The 27186-nt window shown below is 39.2% G+C and overlaps 1 pseudogene; it reads left to right on the top strand.

The window, feature by feature from the left end:
• Positions 1–672: 672 nt before the first annotated feature.
• LOC126513770 (COP9 signalosome complex subunit 8-like) lies at positions 673–12484 on the top strand (annotated as a pseudogene).
• The last annotated feature ends 14702 nt before the right edge of the window (positions 12485–27186 follow it).

The following is a 27186-nucleotide window of genomic DNA, read 5'->3' on the forward strand; positions in this document are numbered from 1 at the left end:
TTAATGGTTTTTTGTTTATGGTACTTGGTGCCGTTATCTCTGCCTGAGGTAGCAGAACATCATATTAGTGGAAGCATAGAGAAGGATGCTCTTAATGGAAGCAGAGTGTAAGAGACAAGATTGTAAGAGAAAATAGATCCTCAGGTGCCCACCCATTCCCATTTACCCACCTCCTCTAATCACTCCACCTCAAACATTTTCAGAACCTCCCAAAAGAGCACTACCAGCTAAAGTCTAAGACTCAGACACAGGACCTTCATAGAGGACACCAAGAAATCAAGTGTGACATCCACTCTAACATACAAAGTCAATTACTTTCCTATATAACAGCAATTAATGAGTAGAATTTACAATTAAAAATAAAATACCATATACATTTCGATCCATTCTTTCAAATAAAATACTGAAGGAAGAATTTAGAAGATTTTATACAAAATCTATGTGAGTAGAACCACTAAATTCTGGTGAAAGATATCCAATAGGAACAAGAACTAAGTGAATGCCAAAATATTTCCTGTTCATCAATAGGATCCTATTTTGTCACAATATTATTTTCCCAAAGTTTGATTCATAAATCTGATTTAACTACAGCAAAAAGCCTGTGAATTTACGTGGTGTGATTTATGTAAACGTACATACACCTGAGTCTAACACCTGTATGGTTAGACAAAGATGCCCAGGGATGCTCGTCCAGTTTTCATAGAAAAGAACAAATTTGAAGGAACATATTACAGAGCCCAGAAACAAGCCTTCTTAAATATAGCCAAAATCACCTTTGATAAAAAGGCTAGGGAAATACAGTGGAGCAAAGATAGTCTTTCAAATATGACATTGGAAGAAGAGGACATCCACACGGGAAAAGTGAATCAGACCCAACCTCACAAACATCCCAGAAGCTGACTGAAAATGGGCCATTATCCTGACTGTAAAATGAGAAGCTTTAGAACACCTCAGAATTGTATCAAATGTTTTGACAGTTTTCATCAGATATGTAGTGTGCATATAACAGGACCCAGACCTTAGTAGGCCCCCAGACCATAGCACAATTGACTCCACGATGGAAACACTATTCAGACTGTAAAACTCAGTGTGTGACAGCACATACTGCCAAAATAAGAAAACAAAGACCAAATCCATGAAAGTCTGTATAATTCTGGGAGAGTCTCTAAATGTACTAACCTTGTTTTTTGGCTTCCATGGTTCTGCTTCTTGCTAACTGATCTTGGTATCTGAAGTTCTAACCTCGAACTTGGTTTTGTGCTTAAAAGTTCACCCTGAGAAAGGCTTAGGGCTACCCTGGGGTCCTGAAAACCCAGTGTAGTCCCCAACAAGCTAAAGCAATAGGTTTATTGATTTAAACCTATGTCCAGTCAGTCTTCTCTGCTGAATACCCCACAACATTTCTGGAGGTCCCACTGAGATCTGAGAAATCAGACCTTAAAACAGCAAGTCTCAGAGCTCCTTGAGCAAGAAAGAGTGTAATGGTCAGGGGACTCTTAGGGGGTGTTTCAATTGAGATATTCCAGGTTCCCATACTCGAGGTTCCCAGGGCTCTTTTTGATCAATTACTGCCCATATAACACTGTCTGACAGCTCTACCCCAACAGTAAACAAATTAGGAAGTTGTTTGGTCTGTCCCCTTGGGATGTAAGTCTTGTTGATTCGGCTATTTGGACACATAGGAGAGGTGAAATGCAGCTGTTAATCCAGGATCCGGAAACCATGTGATACATCACTGGATCCCTCTACCTGTTCAGCAAATCAAAGAATGTGAGACAGCCACTCTCTCTCTCTCTCTCTCTCTCTCTCTCTCTCTCTCTCTCTCTCTCTCTCGTGTGTTTTCTATCAGTTTTGTTTTGCAGTATTGACCAATTGCTTTCTCTGATGTACACCCAACTTAAAACTCATGTTCTCTCCTGTTTGGAACATAAATCCTTTTGTTTCTGCTAGATTACCCAGAGAAAACAAACAACAAACCCCTCCACCTGTCCCACTCCAGGAGCAGAAATGCTTACTTATTTTGTTCCTTGACACCTGTTTACAGTCAGGATTGGTCCTGCTATGTGGAGGTGGGGAGTGGCTGGGCCTCTCAATCAAGGACCCCTGCCATCAGAGTAGAGATCACAGAGAGGGAGAACTTTCTCCCAGGTGAGCATTCCCTCTGTTGTGCCTGCTCTAAGCAGCTCCAGGGAAGGGGAAAAGTTCCCCTGGCCTCAGCCCAAAGGAAAAGAGAAGGCTCCACTCCTTTCACTTTCATGATTTATGTCTCATTTTTTAACCAGTGATCTGTAAAAGCCACCATGTTCTGAAAAAGGTTAAAAACATGCTGCACCTGGGCTGGGCACAGGGATTACTGCCAGACAGCACAGCCTGGACGGAGCCAGAACAGATTTTTTTCCCTTCTTTCCAACACTGATCAAGGAGACTTTAAACAATTGTCACAAGGTATTTTTTAGAAAGATTAAAGAAAGCTTCTGAAAAATTTTGCCACCCAGGAAGCCCAGGTATATTTTTTAACTTATTAAAGCTCAAAAAAAATTAATGGTATAAGCAGGTCCCAGTTTCTGGGGGGTAGCTCAAAGGTTGTATAACAGCTGAGAACTGATTGAGACAAGCTCTTTTGTATCAATTAAATGTCCCTATCATCTTTTCTGATGATGAAACACAGTTTAGACTTACAGATACCCAGCAAAATTTTGATGTCTTACCCTCTACCAGGACACTCTTAAATAAAAGTTTTGTTTCCAATCAAAAGATTTCAGGTATGAAAGGTCCTAGGTACAGGTGGATATTGCTGCCTCCGGATACCAGAGTCTGTGGAATTCGCAAGGCCTCTATGCACCAGCACATAGGAGGTCCACTAAACCGCAAATCTGGACTGAGGCTGAAAAAGGCATTTGAGACTTTAAAAATAGCCCTGACTTCTGCTCCAGCCCTAGAATTTCCAGATGTTGCAAAGCCTTCCTATCTGTCCATAAAACAAAATACAAAAGGGGTTACAACCCAAATTTTGGGGCCATGGAAATGCCCTATAACATATCTGTCCAAACAATTCCATCCAGTAGCCATGGGATGGCTGAGCCAAGAACTATGGGGGTTAGGGCTAGTTTAATGAAAGAAAGCAAACAAGTTAGCATGGGTAAAGACTTTATACTCATAGCACTCCATGACACAGCAGAAGCCCTCCTCTGAGGAGCACTAGCATGCTACCTGCCTAAAGAATATGTAACCCAGGACAGACCCTACTCCTGGCCTACCCTCAAGTCCAGTTTGAGAAATCCACTGTCATCATTTCTGCTGCCAGATGACATAGATGCTCATCCTTGACTGTCAGGAAATGAAAGATGAAACCAGGTTCATGGCAGCTGTAGTAGTAGTTACTTTAACTGAAACAACCTGGGCCAAATCCAGGGTATGATTTATAGAGAATGAAGGATTTTCACTGCTGGGGAAAAGGGCTTAAAAAAATCTTAGGCCTCCTAGAGGCTATTTGGCTTTGTCTACAAATGATTGTCCCCGCACTGCTGAGCTGCTGGCCTGTCTGCTGATGGACAGGCAACTCTAGAATCAGTGGGACTGAAAGAACCCCAGTGTGGGGAGACTCCCACTCAAGTCTCGGGATAACATGATCCCCCAAGAACTCATGAGAGACCGTCCTTGCTGCAATCACACAAGGTTTATTGACAGGAACCAGTGCTGGGGCTGAGACTCATATCCCACACAGAAGAAAAGTTCCACCCTGAGTAGCTGGGAGAGGGGGTATTTAAGGGAAGAAACCACAATCCAAAAGGGGGAAGGGAGGGCGTCATTGGAAAATTCCAAAAATACCAATGATCATTGAAAAATTCTGAAAATACCAGTGATAATAACAAGGGGATAACTCCCCATATCTCAAGATTATTCTCAAGATTATAATCTAACTTTATGGTCAGCTAATTACTGAACAGAGTCACTGAACCAGCTAACCTAGATTTTTGGCTCTTCTCTTCCTGCTAGATTTTTGGCTCTATTTTTCCTGCTAGAGGGGTCTGGATTTATTCGGGTCTTTCAGGACCTATAGATATTCTGATGACATACCACACACTGATGTTGACAAAGACTTCATGGTAAAGAAGAAGTGGGCAATTCAAACCCACAGGTTGCTGGAAGACCCCAGAAGAAATGAACATTCGCCCCAAACCAACTGGCAGGACTCTGGCAACTAACCTTCAGCATGTCACTCATCTGGGGTCCACAGAGCTTTCTGAGTTGCTCAGACTATGGTATGTTATACCTAGACAGGACAGCCTAGTGTGGGATGTCTCCATCAGAAGCCGGGTTTGTGCTCAAGTAAATCCAAAACAGAGAGCTTACCCAGGAAGGGGTCCAGATGGGCCAGCGAACTCTAATCCAGCCTCCTGGGAAGGATAAAAGTATTTACTAGTTTCTAAAGGTACCCTTTCCTAGTGGGTTGAAGCATTCCCCACCTGGATTAAAATTGCTCAAATAGTAGCTAAAATGCTTCTCCAGGATCTGGTCCCCTGATTTAGCCTCCCCTTAGCAATGGAACAGTTTGACATGGTCTGACTTTCATAGCCAAAAACCTCTCAATTAATAACTAAAGCTTTAAATATGGATTGAAAACTTCACTGTGTATATAGATCTCAGAGTTCTGGTCAGGTAAAAAGAACAAGCAAAACATTAAAGAGAATTCTAACAAACCTCTCATTAGAATCTGGCAAAAGGTGAATAGACAGACCTCCTCCCCTGTGCTTTGGGCCTGCTGCACCTCATACAGGGAAGGATTTAATCCCAATGAGATTATGTTTGGAAGACCTTCCTTCCCCACTGCTTCCCTGGCTCAGAGACCAACAGTTGGCAGAACTTTCTAAATCACTACAGGCCCTTCAGCCCTCCATAAAGGCTATTCATTGGACTATTTGAGAGACCCAGGCAATCTCTGAGTCTACCACCAGTTTCCCCCATTCCCATCCCCCAGTACTGTCTGGCTCAGGCAGATAGCCAAAGGGGCACTAAAACCAACTTGGAAAGTACTCTACATGGTAATTAGCTCTACTCCTATGGTGTGAAGGCAGCTGCCATTACACCATGGATTCACCATACCCAAATCACAAAAGTAAAAGCCAAAGAGGGAGTATCTCCAGACTATGGGCCCACTGAAATATTCCACTGAACACCCCCCAGGCCCTCCCACTCCCTGTTCTTCACCTCCTTCAGAGACATGTGTGTGTGGTATAAATACAAGGTTATGGTCCAATCCCTGTGTTCCTTGGGCCTGGACCAGGGCACTAAGACAACTAAAGGATGAGGTACTAGCTAGTGTGACTAGGGCCCAGAAACCCATATTCATCTTGAACTTTGCTCACTGATGCACATTTAAATGTCTGACTGTACTGGAGAAAGGAAAGGTATGGAGGTTTATCTTTCGAGATAAAAATACAAAGTTTACCACTTTATGTATGCCCTATGGCTGGCCACCCTAATTGCCAGGAAGAAGGGAGTTTCCATTGCAAAATTTGGGTTTATAAAACTGAGACTTTCCGAAATTTTGTAGTAAAAGATTCATGCCTTTTTGGGGATGGGAAAGAAATAAGAAATAAATAAACAGGGAAATTAGACTCTGTGACACAGGAAGGGGTCCTGGGTATAGAATTAATCTATCAACTATTAATCTATTAACCAAAAATCAGCCATGATTGCTGGTTATGCTTAGAAACTTGACCTTGTACTATATAGGGAAAGGAACTAACCAAACTGTCACCCCATTGACTGACAAAACTCATGTGACTGGCCGTAGCCCAAATTAACATTATATGGTTTAACCTAGGTGCTTCCCCTTATTCTGATGTCTGCTATTCTGCCTTATGGATTAATTCATCTGGATAATGAGTATTACTGAGAGCCCCTTACACTACCTGATGGGCATGTATCAATGGTTTAATGAAATATGTCTCTTCTAGCACTTTTCAAAATAAGTAGACAGGTTTATCAGGAACAAGGCGTATTATCATTCTCTGTTCTCTCGGTTCCCCTGGCTAACTACTCTGCGATCAGCACTGGCTGGGTCTCTAATTCTCATTCTAATTGGATGAACAATGGGGCCCTTCATCTCAAACTAAAATGAGACTCATTCACTGAGACCAGTGGGAAATATAACAGGGCCCAAGATGTTAGTAGGTCCCCAGACCTTAGCACAACTGAGTCCAGGATGAAAGTACCATTCAGACTGTAAAACTCATCACACAGACAGCACCATCTGCCAAAAATGAAAACAGAACCCAATCTACCAAAATTGGTATAGTTATGACAAAGTCTCAAAATGTACTAACCTTACTGTTTAGTTTCTGTCATTCCACTTCTGACTAACTGTTCTTGTTAAATCAAGTATATTAATCCAGAACATGTTTTTCTGTGTGTGTATACTTAAAAACTAACACTGATAAAGGGTTAGGACTATCCTGAGAGTCTGAACACCCAGTGTATTTGCTGGCCTGCTAATAAAGACTTTTTTATTGGTTTAAACCCATGCCTGAGCTGTTTTCTCTGGTGAATAAGCCACAACATACATCAGATCCATGAAGGAAATAGCTGATGTAGTCTGTGCTTTGCAAATTGCAATTCCAGTCATAAAAGAAACCATAGACTTTGAGAAAAGACTTGTAAGACTCTATTTTTAAAAGACAACTGGTAATCCAAAATCTACAAGGACCTAACCAGTTAGCACAGGGCTTCACAGTGTGTACATCTCCATATCTTAAGCAGCAAGGAGACCACATTCTCCATCTTTCCTAGCTCTTTGTCCACATGGTTCCATTATGTGCCCTAACAAGCAGAACATTCATCTGTCTGTCCCATCTGTGGAGCTGTTTGGGAGCACACAGGACCAGGTGACTGCAACAGTGAGTGCAATGTCTAATCTTCAGTCAACCTGAATTATAGTCACAAAGGAAACACAGATCTGGATGTTTCCAGAGAGGTTAAACCTATGTGGGAAGGCCTGCTCTGGTACCTGGCCCCATCTTATGAACTGGGGTCCCAATCTGAATAAAAAATTGGAAACTATCTGAGCACCATATCTTCCTATGACTGCATGACTCCCACAGCCATGCTTTTCATAATGTGATGTGTCCCCTTGCACCCTAAACCAAAGCAAACCCAGCCTTCCAAAGTGCACTACAAGAGCAAGCGAAAAGTAAGCACTGCACTGTAGCACCGTGCAGTGGTGGCACAGGCCTGCAGCTTCCAGTCCTGTAGCTGAGGGTCTGTTTCCTTCCAGGTCAAGGGAATCTTCATTCGTGAGAAGAACAAGATGAAGGCTGCTCAGTTTGCATGGTAGTATTTTCTCTGAAAATGTAATTATAAATGTATAACAAACAAAGGTGACCTTTTCTTCTGCTCAGAGTATGAAGACTGCCGTCTCCGGTTCACTTTGCTTCCACTCATTTAACTCAAAACTACTATAAGAACTTAAGGGAAGAACGGGTGTATAATTTCAAAATGAGTTAAATGATTTCAGAAGCGCAGATTCAATTGACAGAGAACATCAGATGCATGTATGTGGTTTAGGTACCTCGACCTTATCTTCATTAAAAATGTTTTAGCTAAATTCATAAAAATTTATACTGACACCACACACAGAAGTTTTGTGCCAACAGCCAAAATAAATTTAGCTACTTTAAAGCAAATTTGGAAAACAAGAAGGGAAGACCTATAAAACCCACGTGTCTGACTAGCCAACTCCCATCTGATATACCCATCAGTCTGTTCAGGTTTCTTTTACTTTGCATCTTGGACTGTTTTAAGTCCCTCAACTTCTCGAGAATATAAACCTCATTATTCTCTAGCTGTTACACCCCAGTATTTTAATACTTCTTTGTGTCAAAAAGACTTGGCTTGCATCAAAGCGTTCTTTTAATAACAAAGAGTATATTCCAAGGATGAAACAGTAAAGTGGGCACTGCTAAGATATGGAAGGAAAGGAGGATGGGAGGGCTGATAGGATTAAGGCACATCATATGCATGAATGGAAGTAGCATACGAAACCCTTTGTTCAATTAATATATGCTAATGAGAAAGACCAAAGAAAGAAGAAAAAGGAAGCCTAAATGTAAAATGATGACCCGAAATGAAACATGACAAAAAAAGATGAAACCCACTCTTCCCTTAAGATCACATAGTAGTTTTGAGTTAAATGAGCATAAATTCTTACTTTAAAGAGATGTTAATCTATAATAAAAAAAGCAATAAAGAGCCTTTATTGTCTAATCAAGTTAATCTTCCATAAAAGCTTTAATTTTTACTAATTCTACAATTAAACGTAAGTGTGAGAGAGATAAGTGCCCTCCAACTTTATTGGTAGTCTCAGAGGATAGCAATGAAAATAAAATATCTTTTAGTTGATTTTAAACCAAAAACTTGTGTTAGTAGCAAGATAAAAACCAAGCAACAATAATCCATTCGTGTTACAAATTACCCTGTAGCATAAACTGACATCAATGTGTCCAACAGTGATTATAAAGCATGGAAGAAAAATAACAGATTTCTTAGATAATCTGAAAAAGATTGGTAATACCTATGGTTGCCCATAGTTCAGCCCCCCAAGACACTGCAAATCCTATAAGAAAGCAGAGGGAAATGGGGTCGAGTCCTTTTACATAAATATCATAAGTAAGCTAGTTATTAGTGATATGGACAAATACTACAAATTAATAGCAAATAAAGAATTATAGGCATTTTTCATATGTGTAGGCAGTATCTATATATCACCAAAGAAGGCATACTTGTTCAACACCTGTTTTTAAGACAAATTGTTCTTCTTACATTTAAGGTCAATAAAACTGAAATTTACTGATAATATTTTTGTGGGTGTAAGTAACTAAAAATGTATTACTTTGAGATCAAAATAAAACAAAAATAACGATTTAAAGTAATCTTCATTTTAAACAGCTTAAATACAGGTTTCAATTTTTTAATTATTTAGAAAAAGAGAATGTTGCAGAATATTTGCTTACCAATGAAAGATGTGTTGTATTTGTTCTGCTCAACTATGTACATATGAATTGCATTTGTTTAATTACATAAATATGTGCTGCAGTTTTACCTTGCCTGCCTCAGGCCCCTGACTGATCTAATTAAAAGCTAAAGGCCCATAGCAAGGAAGGAGGTATAGACAGAACTTGTGGGCAAGGAGAATAGCAGACGGAGGAATTTAGGCTTGAGGAAAGAAAGAAAAGAATATGACAGAGAGATGGCAGGGACTGGTAAGCTAGCCAGAAATGGAATAAGCAGGAAAATAGGACATGCAGAATGAAAGAAAGGTAAAAAGTCCTGACACAAGATGAAGCTGAACAGAAACGTGTTAAATTAAACTAAAAAAGCTAGTGGGATAAGTCTGAGCGAGGCCAAGCATTCACAATTAGTAACAACTCCCCAGGCCTTTATTTGGGAGCTGGTTGGCAATTCAAAAGAAATGCCAACAACAAGAGAATTACTATTAAATTTGAAGTGTGAATTTATTGGTAGATTGGGAAAGACAATGGAGTCTAACTTTTAATTGCAACATGTTAAAAGTATTAAAAATAAATATTCTTACAGCTATATTGGGTTCTAATGTTATTTGTCACTCTCTGTTTGTGAAGCTTCATTAATATAAGGGAACCTATTATGATAGCTCAGGGGGAGAGCGCTTGCTTTGTTTGTATGAGGCTTCAGGCTCAACTCTCAGCAATGTAGTGAAAACGCAACAACACCAAATCAAAAATGATAACAAAATAGCCTATTATGAAAATGCACTCCAAAGATCTCCTTCAGGGCAATGAGATCAGAGATCCTGGGAACAGAAGAAGCACATACAAAAGAATGGATGGACAAGGAACCATGGGAAAGCCATACCTCTGTGTCATAGTTCTCACTGGTAGGATAATTGGTCCTCTGAACAATCTTTCCAACTATAGCATGGGCATGTCAAATGACAGAATCTGAGGTGGGAAATGAATATACCATAAGCTCTTTGTTATTATTAAAACTTCAGGGGCCTAAGAAATGGCTCAGTGAGGGTAAAAGCATTAGCCACTAACTCTAACACGTTGAAGGAGAGATCCCTAAATTGCCCTTTACTCCACCCAACACACACACACACACACACACACACACACACACACACCACACACACACACACACACACACGAATGTATCTTTTTAAAAGTTTTTTTAAAAGCTCACTTTTAAATAAGTTAGTTTCACAGTGATATTGAGACAAAATGACAAGCATTTAAGATACACCTTCTGCTTCTGCCTCTGCTTGATTTTTGCAGCATCACAGGCCTGAGTATTAGGTATCTTTGCTGATGAAGTTGCCCTGACATATAATCATCAGCAGAAGGCCTTAGTTTAATACACTAGCAGGATATCTTGGTGTCGTGCGTCCTGTAGCTTTGGAGACGTGTAATGTGAATTCATAGTTAGAGCTTCATGCAGAGTCATATACGATTTTACCCGTGTAATAAGTCCCCCATGCTCCACTCGTTCAGCCCTTCTCCACTCAGCCTTCACAATCCTGCTCTTTCCTTTTAAAAATCACATTGCAATTTTGAATTTTTAAAAAAGCATCACATAGTTGAAATTATGTATTCAGCTTTTGAAATCACAAAAGACTGACTTCTGTTTTATTGATACTCTACATTTAGTCTCTGCCTTTTCGTGGTTATCTAGGAGCTTGCCACTTTGTAGTACTGAATAATATATATAAAATAATAATAATAATATATAATTCTTAGGTTGAGCCATAGATTATTTATCCATCGATTAATGAAGGACATCTTGGTTGCTTCTAAATTTTCATAATTACCAATAAAATGTGTGTGTGTGTGTATAGATTTTCTTGCTGTTAAATGTTCTTAACATCTTTGAGCAAATATTTAGGCATATCCAGGTTTCATTTCTGGCTGCTGAGTTAAAATACCCTGAAAAAAAAAAAAACAGTTTGGAAGTGAAACTGTTTATTTCAGCTCTCAATTTCAGGTTACAGCCTACCAGAGCAGGAAGTAATAGGAAGCAGGAACTTAAAGCAACTAGTAACAGTCAGACAAAGTAGAGAGCAAATGAATATAGTTGTATTTCCTCTCAGATCCCTTTCCTTGCTTATCACTATACAGCTTAATATCCCATACCTAGGGAATGGTGCCACTCACAGAAGGTATGTCTCCAGCCTCATTACCATAATCAAGGTAATTGGCCACAGGCATGTCTACAGATCAGCATGGTCTTCTATACAATCTTTCACTGAGGCCTTCTTCTCAGAAGATTCTACATTGTGTTAAATAAGCAATCAAAACTAGTCAATTTAATATAGAAATGTATTGTGGATTTACGGTATGGATATTTCGTAATATGTAACATTACAAATATAGTATGGATACTATTGTGATAAACCTCCAAGTGTCTTCCAAAGTAGATGTCACATTCCTCATTTCCCCCAAATCATCAGCATTTGGATTTTCATCGTTTCAGGGTTTGATGATTCTGATAGTCATCTTTCATAGCTAATTTGAAATTTAAAATTTTGAAATTTGAATTTTAGTTCTTAATATACGAATATGTGGAGCATTTGCATGATACTTTTTTGCTACTTGTATGTGTTTAATGAGATGTCTTTCACCACTTGTAAATCAGATTGTTCATTTCCTTATTTTGGGGATTTAAGAGTTGCTTTCTGGGCTTATTTGATCTACAAAACTTCCAGGTTCTAAAGCTTCTCAACACCTCCGGTGTTTGCATGCTGAGAGTAACTGTATATGAAAATAGATCTCCAGAAGTCATTGCAGGCGCGGTGCCCCGAAAGCAAACTTGGGCTTTGGTCTGGCAAGGCAGTGGCTGAGAGCAGACACCGCCTTCAGTTTCAGAAAGCTGCGGGATCAGTGCGAGAACCAGGAGCGTGGGGCTCCTGGAGAAATTGCCACACCACCAGCCTACCGTCAGCGTCTGGCTTTGTATTTGCTCCAGAATAACATGAATAATGCAAAATATCTTTGGTAGAGGATTCCACCTACAAAAAGTCTGCAAATTCTGAACTTGGGGGAATTTGGTCAGTAGGACAGAGAATCTGGCAGAGAGATTTCCTGGGGATCTATACCACCATCAACCCCCACCAGTGGTCGGAGACTGTGCAGCCAATCATGGACGCCCTTAGAGATGCACGGAAATGTGCTTTCGCCCTGGCCTCTCAAGCTTATACCTCCAAATCACAGATGATTTCGCTGCCTTTGTTGGCCTTCCTGTGGAAGAAGCTGTGAAAGGCGTATTGGAACAAGGATGGCAAGCCGACTCTGCCACAAGAATGGTTCTTCCCAGGACGCCCCCCTCAGGAACCCTGGATGTTTACTTTAACATGTTTCTTCCCTTATCAGAGCCTACCCCAGTTCCACCAATCCCCAAAGAGCAGCAGCTTGCCAGGCTGACCGACTAGGTGGCTTTTCTGGAAAACTGATAGATCTGAGTTCAAGATTCACGTTCAGCCCCTGTCACTGGCAAACAAACTTGGAGTTTTATTCCGACTTCTGAACAGGGCGAGCAATTCCGTGTCCTTTGGGTGTGATAAAATGCATATAGACGATGAAGCAGATTGAACAGTTTCCTCCTCGGACACTGCTGAATGTCCTTGGAACAGTTCTTACCTGTATGGATCACGTAGGTTGGAGCCATCAGTATTATACAGCTAGTTTCTGTCAACGACTGGACTCTAAACACAAGCTGTCCTGCTGCAAGTAGCAGAGAGGGTGTTGTGGCACACACCACACTCTTGCATACCATTGGCCTCTAGCTGTGTGTGCTAGAGGTTTGTATTGTGCTTAGGGTTTGTGGAGGACTGTCCCCAGACAGTGACCAACCCTCATTATAGCTCACACTCTGGAGAATGTGCTTTCTTCCCACCCCAGAACAAGGAATCACTGCTGTAGCATCAGAAAGCTCTGAGGCGTGCAGAGACCTTCTCCTGGTGAGGGGCTGGTCAGTGCTAGAGTTTTTCCTGCTATGTGCAAGCATCCATTGCATGAGGTGAACGGTGCACAGTGAGAATGCAGTTGACGTGTTCGTCTGAACTTTAAGTTCTGATGTCTCCTTCCAGAAGAAGGGAAAGGCATGGAGTGCCCTGTATGCTTAAGGAAGTTCCAGAGCTGGGGGTTGGCCCATGCAGCCTTCCTGCCTGTCCCCATCCTGTGTAGAAATGCTGAATGCATCTATTTTTGTTCCTGTATGACAGCCCTTGAAGATTTGAGGTGGTTAATGTATCTTCAGATTAAAACAGCACTGGTTCATTTATTCTGAATTTGTTCAATAAATATTTAATTGAATTCTAAAAAAAAAGAAAATAGATCTCCAATTTCAAAAGTCATGGTTGTTTCCTTTGCATCTAAAGGTAATATGTTAAACAATTTAAGCTTTTGTTATATCTTTGTCTTCATTATTATAATTTATTTTCTCTTAAAGGCGAAACCCCTGACAGTGAGTATCACTGAATCACACAGAAAAGCAAAGTCACCTAGATAACAGAAAAAAATTTTCAAAGCCAAAAACTTTTCTTCTTATCTTAGTCCATAATCTTAATCCTCAATGGTCTTCCTGGCTCAGGTCTGCCAATTATATTCCTGAGGGGAATGGCCAGCTGTAAATCAGCAGAACACTTCCTGGATATTTAGAGTAAGGTTGACAAGTATGATCACATGGTTTCACAGCACCTGGAAAAGGACTCCATTGCTGACTCCTGGCAAAATCTCCAGTGGCAACCAAATTGTTTCCTTCTCTAGAAGTAAAACAAGACCACAGGACTGCAGGGCTCTTTTCCCCTTGAGTCCCTGCTGATCATGAGAGGTCTGAGCACACTCAAGAGTCTTTAAATTGTGTAAGGCACCAGATCAAAGCTTTAGTTTTAAACCCATCTCATAACCTTTCCTTCTTTTATTTCAGTACTATTGAAGCTTACAGGTGTATAAGTTCTGATATAAATGCCACAAGGAGCTCATATTTTTGACTATCTGGTCATGAGGAAGCTGGCCACAGCTTGTCATTAGGTTTTAGGACTTGTTTCAGATTTGCCTTTTGAACTTTCCAGTAACATTGCCAAAAGTGTGAAAATTGTTGTATCTGTAATTTTGTTTTCTTTGTCACCTCATCCAAAGCTCTCACCTCTTGGAATCTCATTCCTTCTTACTGACAGAAAGCTTGACTGGATTTGTTTCACTAATCATAGCTTAAACTTCTGTGTGGACCTGTTTCTGATCCACCTGTGCCACATCCCTGGCTATATTTCCTCTCGAAGAAATGTCTACAGCTCATTCATTATTAATCCACCTGTCAGATGGCTTAAATGACTTTCTCCATGTCAGGAATAACACATCCCCTTTTTGTTTTATTCTGGAGATATTGTTTGTTGCATGCTTACTTCCTTGCACAGATTAAAATAATTGTGTATCTCTTTCACATTATTTTTGACAAATTAATAATTCTATTTTTATTAGGGAACACAAACATGAACTATGGATGGTCTGATGTTTGGTCAAGATTCTACCAGGATAGCAAATAAGGAAGCTAATTTGTGAGATTCCCTCATATATTACAAAGGAAGCATAGTAAATTTAGTATATTTTAGTAAAGTATACTCTACTTCTATGAGAAATTTCATTAGTGTCTAATACCATTGAGAAAATATATAAATGAAATGAGCATAAGAAAGTGATTTTGAAATTAAGAAATGACTGTTATTTTTCTTCACGAGAGAGTAGAAAGAAAGCTTTTGTAACTAAATACCCTATTCTACACTGGAGACATAGCAATGGAGAAAAGCTTCCTTGACACTGTGCATAGGATCAAGTAGAAACTCAGACTTAGTTTGCTGTTCTACCCTTAGCGATGCTCAACTTTGCATCACACTATGGCTCTTTCCCATCCTCTCATTTTTATGCACAGACGAAATGCTCAGAATATTTGGGGTTCTAATGATAAAACAATGCCAAGACCTCTTTGTCTTGTCTTGTTTTATTTCCTTATTTTCAGTTCTCTAAAACATCATGTTTCTTTATCAATTAGATTCTACTCTATCTGTAACTGGACATTTACTGTCCAAAGTACCTGTTCCCATATACCTGGCAGCCACTTCCCAAATTAACACAGAGGCTTATAGTAGCTCAGGCTTATTGCTAGCTAACTCTTACATTTTAAATTAACCCCTAATCCTTATTTATGCTCTGCCACATGGTGGTACCTTTATTAGCATGGCATATTTATCTCCTGCTCCCTCTGCATCTGGCTGGAGACTCCTCATTACATCCCTCTCTTTCCCATCATCCTTAGTTTGGTCACCCCAGCTGTACTTCCTGCCTAGCTACTAGCCAATCAGCAATTTATTAAACCAATTTGAGTGGCAAATCTTTACAGTGTACAAGAGGATTATTCCATAACAGCTATCAAATGCACAAAGTTAAATAATTTTGAAGGGTGAGTGATTTATCAATGTAAGCATTCTCCATATGTAAACTTACCAATAACTATACAGTCACCTAAAATTAAATTTACTTTATTTACAAATATTTCTTGACTAACAATAGGGCTACATTCTGATAAACACATTGAAAACTTCTTTAGCAATCCTGGCCTCTAGAATCTCTAGTGCAATTCAGGCACCGCAGACAGTCTGTTGTTTACCCTCAAGATCTCATGAGGCTAAGATAGTGGGATACTAAACCTATATAGCCTGGGAAAATAACAAAATCCAAGTTTAAATACAGTACTGTTGAATATGCAATCATACAATATACAATCAGAAAGTAAAAAAGTTTGTCAAACATTATAAGCAATATCCATCTTATTTAGGTGTGAGGGCTGGATTGGCTAAGTAGTTTGTCAAATTTATAATTAAAAGCAGCTGATGGGATAAGTCCCTTGGTCCTTGAATTTATATATACATGGTTTTGCTATGTTTTCTCTCTTCCAATATGGCAATATTTTATTTTAAGGACTGTTTCATATCTACTTTCATACTAATATCATGGCCACAAGCCATTTCTTGTATTTCTCTCTAAAACAAAATGCAATTACTTCTATTGAATTTCCTTTGGACTCTGCTTAATTCTTAATTTAATAATAGTTTATTTCAAACTTGTTAACCTGATTCCTTCTTCCTGGACCGCGATTTCCTCATTTATGAAAAAAGAAGTTTGAGTGAATTTACCCCAGCTGTGCTTTAACCTACAACACACCATTTTCCAATTGAGGACTGCATCAATCTTTAACGCCTTAATGGAACTTGTAGATGTGAAGAATGTGCTCTTATTTTGTCAAATTCAGACATTTGACTGTGAGATGACCATCACCAAGCCCAGGTCACTAGTCCAGGCCAGTGCTCCCCACATCCTCCAATCTGACACTGGCACATTAATTATGTCTTTGTCACTTACATTTTCAGAAAATGTTTTCAGTTTGGGGAATATTTGGGGAAAATTTTTTCCAAATTTTCTTGAGTAGATTCTCTTTATTGCATCTTATTATTTTCATTTTATTTATTTTTTAGTCTTTCAAGACAGGGTTTCTCTGTGTAGCCCCAGCTGTCCTGGAACTTACTTTGAAGACCAGGCTGGTCTTGAACTCATAGAGATCCACCTACCTCTATCTCCTGAATGCTGGAATAAAATGAGTGTGCCATCACAGCCCTCCACATCTTACTATTTTAAAAGCTTTTTTCTATTTCCCTAGAGACAGGTGTAGGACATATCCCCATTATTGTTGGTCAGAAAGGTCCCAAAAATCCCTAAGAGAACACTGGCTAGTGCTATTGCTCGTGCGTGCTCACCAGCACTAGAGGGAAAGAACCTATAGTTGAAGATGTCATACACTTTTGGCTTCAGAAGTTTCAGAAGTTAACTATTTAGCATTCTAGGAAAGAAAATCCATCAACTTAACTATAGACCATGCTTGACACAGTATCAACCTACCAAGAAATGCAAGTGTTTTGGTGTAATAGTGGCATGACTATGTTAGGGGTAACCAGCTGCTTTGTGATTGGATTAGAGGTTTACTCCACGGGAGGAGATACATACACATCTGGTACTATAAACCTAGTCAAAAGTCTATCAATGAGAGATCATCACCCAGAACAGAATGTATTACTGTTGCTTTCTCAAATGAACATATTATAAAACTGTCTTGTAAATGTTTATATTTATACTCACAGGCCAGTGTGATTCTCAGCTTGGTGCAGAGAAGCTCACTTTAGCAGAGGGTGAAGGTTAGTGCAGAAACTGGGATATGGTAAAAATGGTGAGAATAAGTGACTGTTGAGCACTCAGTCCCAAACAGGACATCTTGTTTCCCCGGTGACAGGTATGGGCAACTGTTTGCTGCCACTCCCCCAGACTCAGGGAACATCACAGAAGAGCAGATTAGGAAAATGAAAACAGGAGGACAAGGAAGAAGGGCCTGAAACATGGCCATCTAGACAGGACATAGCCACTGCAATTACAAACATACAGCAGTGGACAATACCTTCTCAAATCAGACCTTCAGAATTCCATCATGGACAGAAATGCCTACCAAGCTCATCACTTCCCAAGGAGTTTCTAATTGTTAGTGGTTGCTGCAGGAGTGCATGTCATTTTCTTCACTAGTGTAGCTACTGAGAGCTTAGGTAGAAAGGAGAAGTTAAGGAGAATTGAGGGGGATAGCAGGGAACAGTGAACATATCGCATATAATAATAATGCGTGTGTATATGTAAGAAAGTATCAAATTTTTAAAAATAAAAATTCTGCTTCTCTAAATGTATCAGGATATGCAAATTTACTTCTTAATATGCAATAAATATAGGTCAGATTGAACCAGTTTACTATAAAATACCACCCATCTGATGATCCTACAAACACTAAACTTTTCTACTACTTAATATTCAATGAGAAATACAGAATAATTGTTGTCAAACACTTGCAAGACTTGAATATTGTAAAACAATCTAGCTTAGAACTTTTCCAGAGTGAACCAGGATACACATTCTAGTTTATTTTTTTTTCAACAAATTGATATAAAAATATAAAGAACAAACTATAACATTGTTATTTCCTGGTAACCTCATTTAGCTTTGCTATAAACCACAATACTATACTTATAGGAGATCCTTTCAAGATATTTAATTACATAATTTAAGCCTGTTTTCTGTAAAATGTCAGAATTGTGTTTCTATTGTCTCTAGAAAAAGTCAGTAATCTGTATTTTGCCAGCAGAGGGCACACAGATGCCTTCCTGCTCCTTGTAATCTATGACAGCATGGGGATTAAAGGAAAAGGCTGCATCTTCTGTTCAGAGCCTACACCTCACTCAAACCACATCAAGAGAACAAAGAAAACACTGTCATATTCGTATTTTTCAGATCTAATTTAAAAAGACATCCATGCTACTGATGAAGAGCAAAAACTCACTTTAATACAGATTTTTTTGCTCCACAAATTTAGTTGGCAATTTTATCCTTTGTTTTAATCTATATTTTATTCTGGTCATTTTACTTTGAGGTTCACTTCTGGACCTGTAGCAGAGGAATGGTGAACAAAAATGTATTTTTTTTATTTGTGAAAAAAAGCAAACCATCTCTTTTTATTATTAATAAATATAAAGGATTCCAAAGCAATTAAAAATCAAATTGAAGATTTGGAGGGAACATTTGTTAAGAAAAATGAGTTAGAGTGAAATAATAAAAAGTGGCCTATTGATCATTTTGGTTAGTGACTTAAGAACACTTGAGACCTTTTTTAACTTCTAGGTACTTAGCATGTGACTTAGCACGGGCTAGGTTTCACATTAAAAGAGCAGCTGTAGTGTCAACATTTTCTGCATTCTCCGGTGTTCTAGTCAGATATCTGTTACTGTGATAAAAGTAACAAAATCAACTTGGAGAAGAAAAACGGTTTTCTATATCACAGTTTATCATTAAAAGAAGCCAGAGCAGGAGGCAGGGATTGGAATAGAGACCAGGCAGGAACACTGCTCGCTGGCTCACTCCCCATGGCTTGCTCAGTTTTCTTTCTTATCCAAACCAAGACCACCTGCTCAGCATAGCACCACTCATGGTAGCCCGAGACACCTCACATCTGTCAGTAATCAACAAAATGCCCAGGACAATCAGGGAGAGACAATTGTTTAGAGGAACTTCCCTCTTCCCAGTGACCCCAGCTTGTGTCAAGTTGACAAAAACTAACTGGCACATACCAGGTAACTTCATAATTTGGGCATACTGAATCTGCACACAAAATGGAAAACTATGTGCAGGTGAGATGAATCAGCTGGTAAAGGCTTTTGCCTGAAACCTGATGACCTAGTCCCATCCTCAGGACCCACATGAGAAGGAGAGATTCAAATCTGCAAAACTGTGCTCCGAAACACACACACACACACACACACACACACACACACACACGGACACGCAAGCATGAATTACTGGTGATAAGATGGAAAAGCAGTGTTACAAGCAAACGTCCAGGTTCCCAGACAGTTGATGCTCATTTCCAGCATCATCGATCTTAAGTATCTGCATAAACCAACTGCCCGCCTTACTTCGCACAAATTTAGTGCTGAGGTCTCAGAAGTGGGAGCTCTGCTTCCCCATCAGCACTGAAGGTTCTAAAGGATTAACAGCTGTGGAGGTGGAGGATAATCTTTATGGATTCCTCTGAATTTTAGAATATATACAACTAAGGTCACAGAGATAGCTTATTGCTGATCCAGAAAAAGAAGAAAACTAAAAAAACACTGCAAACTTAAATAACTTATTTTTTTAAATGTTAAATAATGAAGACTAGTGAAAGGAATGCAAGCTAAGAGTTCAGGTCTCCGACTCTTCTATTCTATTTTAAGTGATTCAAGGAAACCATAGACACGTGTGACTATAGTGGCCGAAAGGGCGGGGTTTGTGACAAAGGAAATGAAGTGGTGGTGTCCCTCAAAGTTACGTGTTCTTCCTTCCGAGATAAGTGTTCTGCTGAAAACTCCAGCTGCATTGCCTTCAGTGTCTGTGAATGAACGTCCGCTGAGCTGTTGGTAAGCACATAAGCTATGTCAACACTGAGAGACTTAAAGTTTAGACTGCTTCAAAAGTTACGTACATAAACACACATGTAGGTAGCTCTTTAGCCTCTAAGCATATGTAAATATAAACATAATAAATATATTTATATCTAAATAATTTTTAAAATTATTTTTTCTTTCCCAATGAAATAACGACTTCAGGTGTTTTAAATCATCAGCTCTCCAACATCCCGGAGCTGGAATAAGAGACAGGGAGTGAGTGAGAAACACTGAGTATAGCAGAAACAGGAGGCTGAGCCCCTTGGAAGGGGAGGGGGGCACGGGTCACTTCTGGCGAGTATACACAAACCAGGTGCACCACTGTGCAAACCTGTCTTGCCTTGTTCCTTATTAACTGACAACCACAAGCTCCACACATGTTTTTGTAACACCACAGCTTATTTTTCTCTTTGCCCTTTATTTCTCCATTTTTCAAACTGGGATATCATATCATAGTTGAATTCATATGCAGAACTAGACAAGCCATAGATATTACTTTAAGTTTCAAATTACCTGCTTTCTTAAAACAATAACAAACAGCAGCAAACAAAACTTCATATTCCAATCACCCCCCTTCAAAATGGCTGCAAATACACATGTATATTTGCTGAAATCCGTGTGATTTTTGTCTTATACAGACATTTTCAAATGCACAGGGACTACCTTCTTTAGTTACAAGGAAGTTAACAGGAACTTGTGGTTCTCCAAGGTCAGGCTTCACGGGGCTTTCCACACTATGATTCATCCTGGAATGAAGAAATAACGAGCACTTATCACTGCATTTGTTAAATAAATGCATTTATAATGCAATCTTTAGAATTGTATTTATGATTGTTGTTGTTCATATTTTCATATCAGTCCGTAGTAACCAAGTGACCTGCATGTCCAAGGCTGTCTGACCAGCCTTTCTCTCAAGAAAAAGAGGCGAAAATGTGGATATGTGCTTATTTCCGTCCTGTCTGTACCACTGCTGCCTTGGCCCAGACTTAGCCTGTTAGGTGAAATCATTGTCAAGTAGCTTGTATAGGAATAATTTTGTACTAGTGGTTACACAATACTATTATAATTTGATTAAAATCATTACTGAAAATCGCATAAATAAATGAGATTAGTTTACTACTTTTCTTCCAAATCAATGACCAAATAAGAAAAAAATTAGAATTTGTGATGAGTATGCAAATAGATACGGAACTTTTGCCTCTAATGTCTCTTATTAATTGACTTCATAGATGATCTGCTTACATGTGGAAGAGGAAGCACTGAATACATAGGCAGGTGTCTTTGTTTTTGTTTACCTAAACTAACAGAGTTAATGCTTAAAAAAATAAAACTGGCAGAAGGCTGAGGAAAAAAAAAAAAAAAAACCCGGTAGAAGCACCTGGACGTAAACACTAGAAGAGCATGAGATCCTGGAAGCCTATGAGTGAAGAGATGGAAAGTGTCTATTAAGGCAGACAGAAGGTCACCGCCGGGCGTGGTGATGCCATGGGAGGTGCAGTGATAGAATCTAATTAGGTGGCAGCCAGCATATTGGAAACAAAAAGAAGGTCACATCTATTCAGCCACTAAAATGTGTTAATACTAAATTAGATGCTTAGTCGGTATAGCCACCTCTGCATGTGGTAAATGCTTAAACCCCAGCGAAGCACCTAATTATCTGTCCTCAATTTGCCAGTGTCCACTTCAAACCCAACTTTAATGTCATGTTTGAGGAAAATGTGTCTCACCCCCTATTTTATGAAACAGAGTCAATGTGTTTGTTCCCCGAGAGAGCAACATTTAATCACTTCTGTATTATGGGGGTTATAATTGGAGTTGTGATCACTGCCTCTCCTTGCCTTGGGGGCTTTGTGTTTCCAGAGTCTTCCCAGCACATCTCAGACCCACACACAAAGGCTCCCTAGAGACCAGCTCGCCAGCACCTTTATCAATGGTGCAAGAGGAACTTTCTGATGTCCCTAAACCTATGAATGGTTTGCAGTTGTTTTAATTTTGCGCCGGCCCCACATAAACATATTTTTGTATTAAAAACGGATGAAAATAATTCTAAAAAATATATACTGTTGCCTGCTATCTAAGAATGTATGAGTACTTGCTTTACAGAAAATACAAAGGCTTTACAGGCAATAAAAATGTCAGTATTTTAATGTCCCTGATGGTTTGGCCACTATTAAAAGAACCATGTGTCAAATAAAGTGCAGTAGGCCCTTCATGATCACCATGATCACAGGCAATACATCTGCAGATGCAAGTGATCACACAGGCCTCTCAAGTGGTCCTGCCACACCCAGACGAGTCTAAGGAGAATGAAAATACAGAGAAATCAATTTGCACAGCTTATACATTGTTTATCTTATGTGTGATAAAAATTCTAATTTTTCTTTATAAGGTTTGAATATTCACTCTTTTCTCATTGATATGTCTCTCTAGATTAAGCAAGAATTATTTTTCTAATTCTGCTATTTAATACTTTTTAATAAAAAAGATTAAAGATTAAACAGGTGAACATAAAAGAAAAGCAAGTACAATGATGGTGTGATTTGATTGTTTCTTATACTTTTTCTATGAGAAGAGATCTAAAATTGTTTATTTACTCTACAAACAAACAACAGAATACAAAGACAACCATATATGCTCTTTGTGCTATTGGGGGATGCGAAGTCAAACAGCAAAAAAACTGAGAACAGCTGCATTTGTGTGTGTGTGTCCAGTGTAAAATGAAACTATGAAATTTGTTTTTAAATGTATTAATAACTCTTAGGCAGAGCAAGAAGGGTCATGTAGAAGAGTTTGGAGGGAGGAAGGGAAAGAGGAAAATGGTGTAATTAAATTATAGTCTTGGAAAATTAAATATAACTTAAAAATAAAAAATAAATATTGGGAATAGCAGGGAGCTGGGTGTTGAACTGTAATGGGCCCAGACCTTAGCATAACTGACACCATGATGGAAGTACCACTCAGGCCTTAAAACCCAATGTACAGTCAACACCTCTGAAAACAGGAACAAAGATTTAATCCATTAAAGTCCACAGTTCTTGGGAAGTACTAACCTGATTTTTGGCTTCTGTAGTTCTGCTTCTTGCTAACTGTTCTTGCTAACTAAGGTGTATCAACTCACAATGGGATCTTTCTTCTTAAAGGTGCACCCTAAGAAAGGCTCAAGACTGCACTCAGTTCTTGGACACACAATTTAGTTATAGGCTGAACAATAAGGATTTTCTATTGGCTTGAACTTGGTGGTCTTCTCTGATGAATCACACAAAAAAAGAACAAACTGCAATTGTATGAGTCATACTTATAAAGCCCAGGGGAAACACCAGTGTTGGTCACAATGTATGCTCCATTGTTGTGGGATATTAGTATAAGATGTGTTACATTTGTTTATCCTGTGGAATATATGTTTTATGATGCAAAGATATTTTGCGTTCTTTTATGTAGCATTTATTTAACTCTGTGAAACTGTGTTACTTTGCTTGCTTAAAACACCTGTTAGTTCTAGTAAAACACTCAGTGGCTAATAGCTAGGCAGGAGAGAAGTAGGCAGGGCCAGCATTCAGAGTGAATAAATAGAAGAAGAAAAGGAGAATAAGAGGAGAAAAAAGAGAGAAGAAAAAGAGGACATCAGGGGTCAGCCACCCAGCTATGAAGTCAGTTAGGGAGTAAGAAGTAAAGAAAGCTATATAGAATAGAGAAAGATAAAAATCCAGAGCCAAAAAGTAGATGGGATAATTTAAGCTAAGAAAAGCTGGCTAGGAACAAGTGAAACAAAGGTTGGGCATTCATAGTAAAGAATAAGTCTCCGTGTGATTATTTGGGAGCTAATTATGAAGGTCAGGACTTTGCAAAGATGGCCCTGAAAACAGCCTTGCCCCTTCTTACTCAATAGGGCCCAGCTAACAAGCACATTTGTGAGGAATAGGCTTCACCACATACCAAATCTGCTGTGCCTTCATCATAGACTTCCTAGTTTACAGACCCACAGCCACTTGTGATATCTGTTGGCTTCTCAGCTTGTGACAGATGCCCTTCCCCACCCAGCCCACAGATTATGCAGGATGTAAAATAAGCTTATTCTACCTGTCCAAACCTAAAATGATCACAAAAACATTTCTACAATAAAGAGTGCTATTTCCCTCTTCCTAAAGATATAAAAAATATTATAACACTTGATCCATTGATAACGGTCTCACTGTTTAGGTACAAAAGACATTTTAAGATAATATTTTTATTCATTCTTGGAAATTTCTATACATGTGTATTTTAATCATATCCATCCAATACCACCTCTTCTAGTTCCTCTAATGTCCCCAATACTGTTGTCTCCCATCTTATCTTACTTTTTGTTGCTGTTGTAATTAATAGCCTGTGAGTACAATTAGTACCACCTACCTGTTAATGCATGAGGCCATCTACTAGGTCAGCAGCCATGTTCCCAAAGAATAGTAACTGTCAACTGATAATAGCTTCTCTACAAAGGTGAAACCTCAGGGGCCTCTTTCCAATTCATACCAGAATTTTGTTTGACTTAGCACTTCGGGTTTTATGAGAGGACCCACAGGAGCTCTGAATTGATGTGAGTACTACTTGTGCCCAGACCTCTGCATTTCACAGTCCTCCTTCTTACCAGCAGCTGTTGCAGTTTTTCTACCCACTCTCCCAAGATGTTCCCTGAGTCTTACATGCCAAGATATATAATAATATATACGATTCACCCATTGCTGAGCACTCACGCAATACTTGGCGTTTTGATCAGATATGCTTTTCTGCATTAATCTCTCTCCACTGTGGTGTGGGCATGTTTCCCTAACCGAAGTGAGAACAACACGAACATGTGGGCATAAGCATAAACCTTTAAAATATAGTCTGACACAATGGACTCTAGGACCTATGATCTCCTAGGTTATCATTTATTGACCAGGTTTACAGTACCAGGCACAAACCCTCTTTTGTGGAGTCTGTGGAATGGGATTCTTATTCAACGAAAAGCTGTCATATTGTCATGTCAGAGCCACCATGCCACTATGTAGGTACATCTTGCCAGGCAGGTCAGTGTTATAGCATGTAAAAGGAGACTGCGCATTGGTTTTCTGGTGGCCCAGACCTGAATAATCACAAAGAACCTATATTAATTATAAACAATACTGTTTTACCGATGGCTCAAGCATATTTCTAACTAGCTCTTATATCTTAACCCATTTCTATCAATCTGTGTATCTCCATGAGGCTGTGGTAAGATTTTAGCATCCTTCTTCTTTGGCAGCTCTGACTCTGCCTACTCTCTATATATCTCTGTTCAGATTTCCTACCTGGCTTTACTCTCCTAAGCCATTGGCCACAAGAGCTTTATTCATCAACTAATAAAAGCAACACATATACAGAAAGACATCCCACATCAATAGCATACATGATCCAGTGCTGTATAAAGTCATTAATCAAAAGATCAATTTTAAAAAATGGATTAAAAACTTTTCCTCTCAAAGGCTAAATGGTTAATGATTTATTTGGCATTTGATTCAAATCTACATGCATGTTAATGAATGGACATGGCTTTGTTCCAACAGACTTTTATTTATAAATACAGAGCATAATGACCTGTGTATGGCCTAGGCACTGAGTACATCGAAAATAAGATATAACATTGTTATTTAGAAATACATGAAGAAACAGCCAAGATGTTTTTATTATTCTGTCACGTAGCATGACGCTCTGTGAACAAACGTGTGGGGTCTCCCCCACATTTCAACCAATTCTTTGTCAGGACCAGCAGGGCTTCTCTAATTCAATCTGACCTTGTCTTGTTGGATGTCTCATCAGATCACAGATGGTGAGGGCTAGCTTCCAAGACCGTCTTGCACACCAGGTGTCAATTGCAATCCCTTAGCCACGGCCTGTATTTCTAGCCAACTGGCTAAGGATTGGGCTTTCCAGGACTCCTTCCACAGATTTGAAGAATTTGCTATGAGTTTTCTCAACTCTGGGAGTGACTTCACTATGATTATCAGAATAATCCAAAGATGTGGAAGATGTGGAAGAAAGGCATGGGGCAGGGTAAGTAGAACAGGCCTTCCGGGCCTTGTCTGAGCCAGCTCCTTGTGATCAGCTCTCCATAGTATACTGGTTTTGTGTAGGCTTCACTGTGGAGTTATGATTAATTAATTATTGGTCATTTGCAATTGAATTTGGTCTCTCAGCCCTTTCTCCCATCTTCAGAAGTCCAGGAATGGTCATCAAAGTCCTAACCTTCTAATGCCAAGATCTTTCAATGGGAAACTCTTACCTTGAGGATGTATAGGGCCTCAGCCACCAGGGTGCTCACTTAGCATACAAGCATTAAAAAAAAAGAAAGAAAGAAAACAGGGAAGGCAGGCATGTCATCACCACCAAGAAGCACTGCTTTGGACAGCCCTGCCTGGTGAGTGCCCAGGGTAGGAGTGGAGTTCTTAGATTCTAACATAAAAAGGAGCTAAACTTGATGGGTGATTTGAAATTATTAATAGCGCAAGTAGATCTCCTACTACTTAAGGGTTCATGCAAAGTCATGAGAAAGCTACAATAACGATCTAGGGAAACCAAGTCAAGCACTCTGCTTGGAGCTTGTCCTTTACCAGCTTCTGGAAAGTCAGGGCTGGAAGAGTAGCCAAGGAAAACTGGAAACACACTGTGCTACTTGTGCATGCCTGACATTTGGAATGGTGCATTTCTCTCTATCCTTGACTTTCCATGCAACCACAACAGCTCTGTCTTTTTGATAATCCTAAATTATTTTCAGTCTTACATGGGATCTACATGACATCTTTGTCAATAAGTATATAAACAAATCCCTTTTCTAATATACTATCTCTGAATAAGTTAGTACAGGGAGGAACTGAAACCCATTGCATTTTTGACACCATAAAATAAGAAATGTCAGTTTTATATAAAGTACACTAGAGATTCTAAATACTTGAAACTTCATTAAGTTTCATTAATGAATTAGTTTTGCAATGGGTTGAGTAATGTTATAAGGCGATGAGAGATGAACAAATGTTCAAAAATCAAAAGACTTTGCAAATAAATGAAATTTAAATTTTAACTTTTCAATATAGTCGGACTTA

Source organism: Alexandromys fortis, unplaced genomic scaffold (genome assembly GCF_014885135.2).
Source record: "Alexandromys fortis isolate MF-2015 unplaced genomic scaffold, M_Fortis_MF-2015_v1.1 scaffold_117, whole genome shotgun sequence".
NCBI classification, from domain to species: Eukaryota; Metazoa; Chordata; class Mammalia; order Rodentia; family Cricetidae; genus Alexandromys; species Alexandromys fortis.